Raw genomic sequence first — 7,816 nt, 5'->3', positions numbered from 1 at the left:
ATTGTGTTGCAGTGTATACTGGTAGTGATTCAATTATTGTGTTGCAGTGTATACTGGCAGCGATTCAATTATTGTGTTGCAGTGTATACTGGCAGTGATTTAATTATTGTATTGCAGTGTATACTGGTAGTGATTCAATTACTGTGTTGCAGTGTATACTGGCAGTGATTCAATTATTGTGTTGCAGTGTATACTGGTAGTGATTCAATTATTGTATTGCAGTGTGATGGCAGCGATACAATTACTGTGTTGCAGTGTATACTGGCAGCGATTCAATTATTGGGTTGCAGTGTATACTAGTAGCGATTCAATTATTGTGTTGCAGTGTATACTGGCAGTGATTAAATTATTGTGTTGCAGTGTATACTGGTAGTGATTCAATTACTGTGTTGCAGTGTATACTGGCAGCGATTCAATTATTGTGTTGCAGTGTATACTGGTAGTGATTCAATTATTGTATTGCAGTGTGATGGCAGCGATACAATTACTGTGTTGCAGTGTATACTGGCAGTGATTCAATTACTGTGTTGCAGTGTATACTGGCAGCGACTCAATTATTGTGTTGCAGTTTATACTGGTAGTGATTCAATTATTGTATTGCAGTGTGATGGCAGCGATTCAATTATTGTGTTGCAGTGTATACTGGTAGTGATTCAAGTATTGTATTGCAGTGTATACTGGTAGCGATTCAATTATTGTATTGCAGTGTGATGGCAGCGATTCAATTATTGTGTTGCAGTGTATACTTGTAGTGATTCAATTATTGTATTGCAGTGTGATGGCAGCGATTCAATTATTGTGTTGCAGTGTACACTGGCAGTGATTCAATTATTGTGTTGCAGTTTATACTGGCAGCGATACAATTATTGTGTTGCAGTGTATACTGGTAGTGATTCAATTATTGTATTGCAGTGTGATGGCAGCGATTCAATTATTGTGTTGCAGTGTATACTGGTAGCGATTCAATTATTGTGTTGCAGTGTATACTGGTAGCGATTCAATTATTGTGTTGCAGTGTATTTTGGTAGCGATTCAATTATTGTGTTGCAGTGTATACTGGTAGCGATTCAATTATTGTATTGCAGTGTGATAATAGAGATTCAATAATTGAATCGCTACCAGTATACACTGCAATACAATAATTGAATCACTACCAGTATACACTGCAACACAATAATTGAATCGCTGCCAGTATACACTGCAACACAATAATTGAATCTCTACCAGTATACACTGCAATACAATAATTGAATCGCTACCAGTATACACTGCAACACAATAATTGAATCGCTACCAGTATACACTGCAATACAATAATTGAATCGCTGCCAGTATACACTGCAACATAATAATTGAATCACTACCAGTATACACTGCAACACAATAATTGAATCGCTGCCAGTATACACTGCAACACAATAATTGAATCTCTACCAGTATACACTGCAATACAATAATTGAATCGCTACCAGTATACACTGCAACACAATAATTGAATCGCTACCAGTATACACTGCAATACAATAATTGAATCGCTGCCAGTATACACTGCAACACAATAATTGTATCGCTACCAGTATACACTGCAACACAATAATTGAATCGCTACCAGTATACACTGCAACACAATAATTGAATCACTACCAGTATACAGTGCAATACAATAATTGAATCGCTGCCAGTATACACTGCAAAACAATAATTGAATCACTACCAGTATACACTGCAATATAATAATTGAATCGCTGCCAGTATACACTGCAACACAATAATTGTATCGCTACCAGTATACTCTGCAATACAATAATTGAATCGCTGCCAGTATACACTGCAACACAATAATTGAATCGCTACCAGTGTACACTGCAACACAATAATTGAATCAATACCAGTATACAGTGCAATACAATAATTGAATCGCTGCCAGTATACACTGCAACACAATAATTGAATCGCTGCCAGTATACACTGCAACACAATAATTGAATCGCTACCAGTATACACTGCAACACAATAATTGAATCGCTGCCAGTATACACTGCAACACAATAATTGAATCGCTGCCAGTATACACTGCAACACAATAATTGAATCGCTACCAGTATACACTGCAACACAATAATTGAATCGCTGCCAGTATGCACTGCAACACAATAATTGAATCGCTGCCAGTATACACTGCAACACAGTAATTGAATCACTACAAGTATACACTGCAATACAATAATTGAATCGCTGCCAGTATACACTGCAACACAATAATTGAATCGCTACCAGTATACACTGCAATACAATAATTGAATCACTACAAGTATACACTGCAACACAATAATTGAATCGCTACCAGTATACACTGCAACACAATAATTGAATCACTGCCAGTATACACTGCAACACAATAATTGAATCGCTACCAGTATACACTGCAATACAATAATTGAATCACTACAAGTATACACTGCAATACAATAATTGAATCGCTGCCAGTATACACTGCAACACAATAATTGAATCGCTACCAGTATACACTGTAACATAGTAATTGAATCGCTGCCAGTATACACTGCAACACAATAATTGAATCACTACAAGTATACACTGCAATACAATAATTGAATCGCTGCCAGTATACACTGCAACACAATAATTGAATCGCTGCCAGTATACACTGCAACACAATAATTGAATCGCTGCCAGTATACACTGCAACACAATAATTGAATCGCTGCCAGTATACACTGCAACACAATAATTGAATCGCTACCAGTATACACTGCAACCCAATAATTGAATCGCTGCCAGTATACACTGCAACACAATAATTGAATCTCTATATTGCTTGAAATTAAAGTAAACAAATTGGTGTGCGAATGACGCTTACAAAACACACTTCAGAAACCACAAAGCACGCTAGGTAACAAAATCGATAGTTTACCTTGGCAGTAAGAGGGTTTCTTTCATTGCTTGAATTGTTAGGAAATCGATCGCTTCCTTTCAGTGTTAGGTTGGATTTAACACAGATTACAAAATACAAAATAATTAGTGGTTTATTTTTTGCGCTTCGCAACGAATGATTGCACAGAGTAACCGAACATACTATTATTTTCAGATCCTATTTTTACACCCCATTTTATTTTTAAGGTTACGAGATTTACATGTAACATCTTAAAGTACATTTTTGAAAGTTGCCGGTTTTGCAAATATTTAACACCGGGACAATTTTAATTAGCCAAAAATCGTCAGGAGAAGTGGAGAGGTACATCGTTTCGTTAGGCGTGTGTTGGGTTTGGAGCGGTTTTGTCTGGCTCGTGTAAACGTAACAATGAACCATTTCCGTTCACTGCGAAATCCCGTATTATGCGTGAAATCAAATGTCAACAAATCGCACGAGATTTGACAACCGCGAAACTATTTGGGCGTTACCAAGCATACTAATTTGCTAAACATAATTTTACAGAAGTAAGTGTATGTGAACGCCATACCCCCTTGAAGGTCTGAATTTTGACATTGAACTATAAAAAAGAAATTCAAGTTCAAAATTAAATCATTCGATTTTTGCAGTAGACGTTCGGTTCGCCCTATTAACGCATTATGCGAGATCTCGCATTAAATGGAAAGTCGCTTATTGCTTACTGCCATCCACGTGACTGCCATCCTTAGTACGAAAGATAGGAGTTTGAATCGACAACAAAACTATTTGCATATGTCATTTAATCTGATTGACGTCACGTTAGGTTGGCATTTATCATCATAAACCAACTGTGGTGTTACCACACTCACGGTGTTATTGACAGATAACAGCCCAGTGCAGTTCAAAGGTCATTGACCCTTTTATCGGCCTGTCAATATTTAGTTTACAGAAACATTATAAAACATTTAAATGTCCAATTTGGGGTCACCTACTAGTAAATCAATATTTTCTTTGCTGGTTGTTATTTTTACAGTGTCCACGCCTGTTTCTTTATGTTACTTTACTTCAACGTAACGTACAAGAAAAACAAATGTGAACATGTTACGCCTAAATAAAGGGGTTTAGAAATGGCGGAATTGAGTTTTAATCCCTTTAGGGCCGGCGTAAATATTACGTAATAGTTGTACCGGTGTAAGAAAAGATGATAACACATAAAGGAGGAGACAACACAGTCAACTGCCACAGTTAACTTTATTTAAGTTTATCTTATTCCAGAATAGACAGTTGGCAGTTGTATCGTATTGATCTGTATAAGACCGGTTCCAACATAAAGCTAACAAGAGATTACTCTGGGTTCCAACAAGTTTTTATATGTATGTATATTATTATGACATTCTACACGACCCGGAACTGTCAACTATTATTACTCGATTGACAAAAGACAGAAATATGTGTTCAACTAAACATTGCCTATCTTCGAGTCAGCGCTAGTGTGCGCATTATCATCGCCCTCCGTATGTACGCCTCTCGTAAGAATAGCTGGTGTATTTTTCTCTATAGTCACAACACGGTACTTATCAATGTTATTTGCTCAATGGCAGTGCCAGTGATTTTACTATTTCACAAATTTCGGGAATTTACCACCACACTTACTGTAGAACCAGTCTAACCAAATTTCTCAGTTTCGTTGTATAGTCACGAAACATTCCCTATATGTAGAGTACATGCATGGAGCTGAAAAGTATAATAAACCTAGTAGCGTGACGTCACTAGAAACACTTACAGTGAAAGTCTAATCAAACATGGCGGTGGATTACTTTCTCAAGTGCAGCGGTAACCAAGGTGTTGCCATGAAGTTGCATGTCGACACTGGACACGTGTTGAGGAAATTACAATGCACCATTCAATTAAACACGTCTTGGAAGAAAATAAACTTTGTAACTGAGCTTTGAATTCAGCGGTATCGCTAATCTTGGCGTTATTACAATTGTCTAATTGAAACCTTCTGTTAAGCATACAAGAAAAGACCGTTGTAATTATAAATACGCTTATAGATACGAAGGCTGTGTATTCAAACTCCGTATTTCCAGGTCACAGCAACAAACAGGTAGAAAAGTGAAAATAGTATTCAACGAAAATAAACAAAAACCATTTATATTCAACCAAATTATTGTCTTTCCACTAATTTTGCACAACATTCCAAAATGCTACCATTTAGTATCCCTAGAGAAACATTGCCGGGAAAATTAGCGTGCGTAAATTGACATTCCATTACGGATGTCTCCACATCACGTCGAAAGTAAATTGATTTAGAAAGTAAACTAAATTACTGAAACGCATCTAAATGTAAATAATATTAACCATTGAGAGTAGGGTCATTTTTTTTTCTTTGGCGCCATTAAGGCAGAATGTACTTGTACGCCGGGTTGCTAGGCAACGATTGATTGCTTGTTGCTGAAGCAGATTTCCACTATTTGTGAAATTACCTGCGATAATGATCGCCAAGCTGTGAATACATTACCACACTAACTTTACAGGTATACGGTGACGAGATCCCAGCAGATCATACGGTACGCGTAAACGAAAAGACTCGCACACTGTCCGGTATGTTGGTAAATATCCCAAATTCATACAGATCTGGGCACAAAAAAACATGATGTAGAAGAAAAGATAGCCCAGACACAAATTTGTCGCATATATAATGACGTCAGCACAACGTTTTAGGGTTCAGTGTTATAAAACTAATAGAAAACTTGATAAACTGAACCTCACGCGTTGCCATACTCTCACAGATATATTCTGGCTGAGTTCATTACACCCTGATACCTGGCGCCGTGAATACTACTGAAACAGTGCTTCAAATATATTTTCAAAATAATAAAATCAATGTAAATAAGTAAGTTAGATAGAGCAAAGGTTAAATACGTTCATTCTACAAGAGAAACTAATTAATCGATTTTATGCTTATGTGGTAGTGATTGTACCAAGCGTTTTATTCTTTCCTTCCAATTATTAAAGAGACGTCACTTAAGCTCATTAAGGAAATATCGCTTCTCTTGTCATTTTATTTCTGTCAAAGTTTGTTTATATACTGTACCATCGTAGCTACGAAGGCCGGTATATATGTACAGTGATAGCGACGGACCCTCATCGGCCTCGTTGCACGTTGCCCGGCAAGGAAGACCGCACCTGTATAACACTATTGGAAGACCCAAGGACCCACTTCAGTCAGTACGCAGTAGTGAGCATGGTCATTTAATTTATATTGAAAACAACGTCGCACAAACACAACTTTCGAATTCATCTTGGCAACGACCTAATGATACGTAGTGATAACGGCGATATGAAATTGTATGCAATATAGTGAAAACTTTACTTCAGTCTTTTAACTAACTCCTCCAAAGGTTTATCTATCAGCCGATATCGATACTTTTGAAATTGATAAACATACAAACGAAATTGTTATAGAAAGAAACTAATTCTCTATTGATTGATTACACACATATCTGTAATACCATTCATCAAATTTCAATAACAATTAAATATATTTCTTATAAATGCACACCCAAATTGTTATCTCAAGAAGCACTAAACATAATAGGTGGTTTGAAACACCTCACAGACGTGATGAGTTTATTGTTAAAATCCTGCCTTATTTATTAGACTACTGGAACTTTCACAAAACAAAGAACATGTTTAATTTGGGGCAAATAAAACGATCACTGAATTCATCAAATGCTGTTTGACTAACGATTTCATCAGAACGTTGCAAAAATTAGCCTAATCAACATCCGATCAACGCACCCTTCTCTCATAATGGACGTCGATGACTAAATTCAGGATCGCAAATTTCACAATAATCGTCCTAAATTGGCGGCAAATAGGATTGTAATTACTCAGTAATATCGTATGTAGTTTCCAACTCAATTGACAAATTCATTTAGCGACTGATTCTCGTCGTGTAATTGACGGTTTGCCGGGCATGCTGACTCGTACAGCGGGCTACTTCATCATTATTTAACCGATGCATTCGTCTTTCCCTACATCGAGTCTCGCATCGAATATTTCTACCCTCATTTGTTTGTAGAAAATCAAACCTTGTTAACAGAAGCGAATCAGGTAAATCTCAAACTAAACAATTTTATAATCGTAATTAATTGATGATAAATATGCTAGAGCACTGTGTGTAAAACCAGCGAATTCACTGAAACTATAACACAAATTGTTTTCAGATGTAGTATAAACAATCCCAAAATAAAACAAGAATACAAATGACAACAAATACAAATTTGAAATGTTCTAAAAGAACTCACTTTGCCGATGCTGTTGATCGTTCTCAATCTGTCTTTGGCGCTTTTTTCTTTTTGTTGGATCCATCGTTGAAACAAATCGAAGTAATGGTAATGCTAAAACGCCCGTACAATTACTGAAATACCACTTGAAAACATGTAAGCCCCCGATGACTGCTACAACTTAGTGTGTAACACTCAATGGCAGTGAACTAAATTCCATCGGCGATCAACACTTTCTCAGTTGGATTAGCTGGCACACCTCAAGGTAAATGGTATGTTCCAGTTATGGGCGTATTTACATTGTGTGTACTGTTCTTATACATTGACGCAACTTCAGTTCAAATCGATAACAAGTGTATTGACTGTTCGGGTGCTTGATGTCGTAGTTTCCATTTGTATAAATAATATTGAACCGACAAATAATTAGCGGGTTTGAACAAACACGCCCGATAATACAAATGCCGAATTGTTTCCATGGCAACTTTCAAAGAATGAAGCAGAATTTCTAAAGTAGTAAACTCATCGTACGCTATAGAGGGCAGGCTATTGTTCCACGGGCCAATTGGAGATTATTGTGCGCAAGGGATGTGGAATTGATTAAGACGCCGCTTAA

The 7,816-nt window shown here is 36.8% G+C and overlaps 1 long non-coding RNA gene across 1 annotated transcript; it reads right to left on the bottom strand.

Annotated features, from left to right (window-relative positions):
- Positions 1 to 5,441: 5,441 nt before the first annotated feature.
- Positions 5,442 to 7,467, bottom strand: LOC144355673 (uncharacterized). Its single transcript, XR_013421263.2, has 2 exons — positions 7,225 to 7,467; positions 5,442 to 5,548 (listed from the first exon to the last, which is right to left on the bottom strand). It is a non-coding gene; the product is annotated as an uncharacterized LOC144355673 (long non-coding RNA).
- Positions 7,468 to 7,816: the final 349 nt, after the last annotated feature.

Source organism: Saccoglossus kowalevskii, chromosome 19 (genome assembly GCF_978046115.1).
Source record: "Saccoglossus kowalevskii chromosome 19, keSacKowa6.1, whole genome shotgun sequence".
Lineage (NCBI taxonomy): Eukaryota > Metazoa > Hemichordata > Enteropneusta > Harrimaniidae > Saccoglossus > Saccoglossus kowalevskii.
The sequence above is the reverse complement of the archived record's forward strand: the minus strand, read 5'-3'. Positions and strand labels throughout refer to the sequence as shown.